This window comes from Nothoprocta perdicaria, unplaced genomic scaffold (assembly GCF_003342845.1).
Source record: "Nothoprocta perdicaria isolate Ctin4 unplaced genomic scaffold, notPer1 scaffold_20, whole genome shotgun sequence".
Taxonomy (NCBI): Eukaryota; Metazoa; Chordata; class Aves; order Tinamiformes; family Tinamidae; genus Nothoprocta; species Nothoprocta perdicaria.
In genome coordinates, this window is record NW_020455205.1 from 2,494,931 (window position 1) to 2,499,532 (window position 4,602).

Consider the following 4,602-nt stretch of genomic DNA (forward strand, 5'->3'; position numbering starts at 1 on the left):
ACTCTTCCTGGGACTCACCAAAGCGCTCGAGGGTCACGGGCTCCTGTCAAACAAATGTCCGTAGGTCACAGGAGAAACTAAAGCACAAAGGACAACTGACACACGAGGATTTGCAGAGCGGAGCTTCGCTGGGTAAGTAATAGCCAGTTCCCGTGCCCGGAGCGAGGCCCAGCCCAAGTGTCCTGAAACTGGATCACCGAGAGCCTCCCGTCTCCTGAGCACACACTGCAGACAGGTTTCTAGGTGCTGTCAGCAACGTACCCTACAGTTTCCTAGGACCAGGCTCCCCCCCATCACGGATGGCTACTGCTTTGGCTAAACTTCAGTCAGATTTAAGGTAGGTTTAGTGCCACTGGATCRTGCCCCTCTTTCTCCTGGGAGGCATAGAAAATAAAAATGATGCAAGCATGTTCCCAAAATATTTTTCGTAGGTTTAAAAAAATTAATTATATTCTTTGAAACTATGTATTAAGCTATCTCTAAACTAACAACCRTATCCTTAGTACCTGCAAAATGAGGTTTACAGTGAGAGCTCCAGCAAAAAGAAAACACAATTCCGCTAAACCAATATTTAACCAACAATTTGATTTATACAAGTATGCAAATATCCCACAAATAAAATGGTCAAATTATGGTTAATTAAAAGGTCCAGGTTTTGGCTCTCAGCTCTGGATTTCATTAGAATGTCACACTGGGTCATCTTACAGATACTGATGAACAGGGCTGCAAACTACCCATGCACTGAGATCAACCCCACGGTCACGGCCAACCAGGAGAACCCTGGTGAGCTCCATTCCTCGCAGCCCTTCAGCTACGACACGGAGCTGCAGCAGTGCCTTGGTGCTGCACGGCCGCKGACACGGGGACGTGGCGGGGCCAGCGCTGCCCTCCCGGGCCCGGCTGCCCCGCTCCCAGCACCAGCTCTCCTGGACTGCAGAGAGACTTTGGTTAGCGCATTTATCCTCCTGCCTTCCCACATAGAAAATTTCCTAAACCTGACCTCAGTGCTGAGAACAGTTTCCCCCCGGTGCTGGACAGGAGCAGCCCACCTCCGCCTGTCGTGGAGAAAACAACAAGGCCGAGAGAGGAATTTTGCTCAATAAAGCAGCGCAGCGTGAACCAAAACGCAGGCACAAGGCACCACAGATGCACATTTTAGAGTTTTGATAAAAATTATTTCTGCCAGTTAATGCTGTGTTGGTCTTAAAAGCCCGCAAGGCCTGTGCTTGGCAGCAGCTCCGCRCTGCAGCCGAGGGAGGCTCGGGCTCCGCTGGCACCCGCGCACAGAGCCGCATGGTGGCCAGCGGCTCCCGCGCCCCGAGGCACCACCTCCATTTCCTTGCGTTCACAGCCTGGATGGAGACAAGCACATGGTGCACAGCCCCATTTTCCTGCCACAGTGGGAAACCGGAGGCTGGCTGGGCTCTGCATCACCAGAGCAGGGCAGTTTGARGGGAGCGGGACAACAGCAGTGCAGACCCTTCCGAGGGGTCCTAATTGCCTTGCTCCTAATTGCTGTTAGTAAAYGCACCAGCAGACCCCGAGACGCGAGATGACGTAACCTGCCTTGATCGTTCATCCCCTGCGGGTAATCCCCCTGCTCCCATACGTGGTGGTGTATGGAGCAGCCATGCCTGGCAGCCGCTGTGGGCAAGACACAGGCCCTGCTGCTCTGAGAACACCACAGGACAAACAGTTCATCCAGCGATGACATCTTAAAATCAGGGCATTGCAGTGATACCGAAGGGTAGCACCAATGCTCCTGCTCTAAATAACCTCCTCTCACCTGTTGCTAGCTCCACAGTTTTGGATGAAGACTTTTTTAGTCATCTTTACTGTTAAAACAAACAAACACACCTCTGCTTTGGGAAGGGAAAGAGGGAGGATGAGTTACAGTCTGTCAGCAGCATAACCAGATGTGTCCCTGGCTTAGCAGATTTACAGATTTATTCCATAAAAATCCTGAGTATCTACTTCTGTTGGGGATGTTTTCCTCTATTTTTAGACCATGCCTGAATAGCTGCTGCTACCTTTCCTGCCTTTCTGGTGCATTACTAAACAACCACATACATTACACATTTGGGAAGAAGACAAAAGGGAGAAGCCTTTCTTTTTTAGCCAACAAGCCAAGCCCTGGCACGGAGGGCACATCTCACCACCACCTTCCAGAGGTGACACCAGGGAAGCAGTGTGAAGCTGCCCTTAAAGCTTCTTGCAACCCACAGGCACACGGCAAAGGCAGAGTGAAATGGCTGCCGGGGCCAGGCGGATGCGGCCGCCTCAGAGGGCGCCATCTTGTCCTGTTCCCTGTGGCGCCGCGAAGGAGACGGGCGCCATGAGCACTGCCCCTTCCAGGCACCACAAGGCCCTATGCGCAGATCATTTAGAGCCGCGAGGTCAGAGCACACACAAGGGCTCAGATTCAGGGCAGCAGACAAGGAAGGTATCAGCCAGCTACATGAAACCGCACCTTTTGGAAAGGGAATATGGCGCAAACTGCCCCACTGTGCTCGCCACTCGATTCAACGTTGCTGTTCTGGTAGCAGAAATGCCCGAGTTTGGGCCGAGCCAAGGCATGCGATGCGGTGGGAGCTGTTTCTGTGGGAGCACCCACAGGCGTTCACCCTGCCGGGGACAGCAGCGCCCTGCTGCCCTGCGCCGCCCTGCGCCATGGCCTCCGATCCAGCCCCTTCCAGCCAGCGCTACCCCTCACTGACAAACACAAAACACTAAAGCGTCACATACCACTTACCAAAGAACTTCAAATGCAAAAATCTTTAAACTGTTTTTAATAAATTTACATACCCAATACAGGAAGAAAGGGTATATCCAAAAGCATCAGAATCTCCCTGCAGTATGTAAAGAAATGCTGTCAAAATGTTGGGCATGAATAGTTCCTTAAAATACTACTGCTTTTGAATTTAAACTATTATTTTTTCGAATTATGTAACAGAAACACTGGGTAAATCAGACAAAACCCTCAACTAAACACCCTCTGAAAAATTAAATGTCCATCAAATTAATTCACGTGCTGCCAATGCATATCACCATATGAGATTGGCTTTAAATAAGCACTATCTGGGCTAAATCAACTTTTATTCTTAATTCAAATTTTATTTAGAATGAAAATTTTAAAAAGTATGTGCACTCTGTAGGTATAAAAGTTTTTAAAAATACATTGATTTACTGATAAATGCTTCAGGTTAAATTTACATTTTCATACATTATATTGCAATAATTGCTTTGCATCTTTTAACACTTATAAAAATAAATTAATGAACTTGAATAAACCATTTGAAACCATGCTAAAGCAACTCCTTTAAAGAGAATGATGACATTTGTCATAAGAATTTCTTAATCCCTAGCTACTGTAAATAAATAACACTACAATCAGGTAATATACGGAAGTACRGTGTTAGCAAAAAAAGCACTTACCCACACGGTGAACGGAAAGCCACGGTGGTGCGTCAACCTTGTACCAAAGAGATGGAACCGAATGCTATCCTGCAGCTGGCAAAGACCTGGTGTTTGAAGTCTCAAAACAAAACAACCAGCCAGCCCTGACCCTCCCAAACCCCTGCTCCTCACTGAGGGTGACCTGCAAAGGAAAGCAGTGAGTCGGTTTCCTTTTGTTCCTTAGAGCAACTATCAAAAACCTATAAGCAATTTGTTTAAACATTGAATGAGTTTTGTTAACATGAATTGCTTATTCACCATAAATGACTCAAAACAAAAGACAATCTGGAGCGTATGGCGAAAGCTGAATCTAACCAAGCCACAGCACGTTGTAATCCCGCCCACATGTCCCCAACTGCATGAAAACTCAATTTTCCAAAAATAATTGATTTTGGGTAGGATCCGAGACGTGCATCCCTTCCAGAGAGAGTTATGCACTTCTAATAACCAACAGCCAAAAGTACCACAGCAAAAGCACTTGAAATTGGAGGGAAAAAAAGGAGTATCAAAATGTGGGGAATAAGGTAAGAGTTTACAAGGACAAAGTCTTTAAAAAGTAAACATGTTCCAGGCCTTTAAGCACCAAAAAACATGTGGAAACAAATTAAAAGATGAACAGCCTTCATCTCCTTACTGTGCATACTTGTTACCCCATAAAGACAGAAGAACAATTCACTGTTAGTCATCCTTAAAATCCTTAAAATTAATTTAATTTCTTTGTTTTTGTTTTTTAAAGCAAGGTTAATAGTCAACACCTGCGAACTGATGCTCCTACAAGACACAAGGTCACTTACATTAATCATTCATCCTGCCTTCTCTCTGGGCATGTTTCTGTGCATAAATCAAAGGCTACATTACTGAAGGAGTAACTTAACCTCGGCATCATTAAACGTGTTTTCTTAGAAATAGTACCCTTAGGTAATTTTTATTCTTTTCCTTTCAAAAGTGGCTACAGACACATGCACATTTATACATAAATATATACAAACAAGGTTAGAAAAATATTTAATTCTTGCTTGTTTAAATAATTACTGAAAAGTGTTAATACATGAATACATTAATATTTGTACAATTAAAACTTTATATATAAATATTATATAAAGCATTTATCATAGCAGCCATTGCATATATAGTAAAATGAGTCTA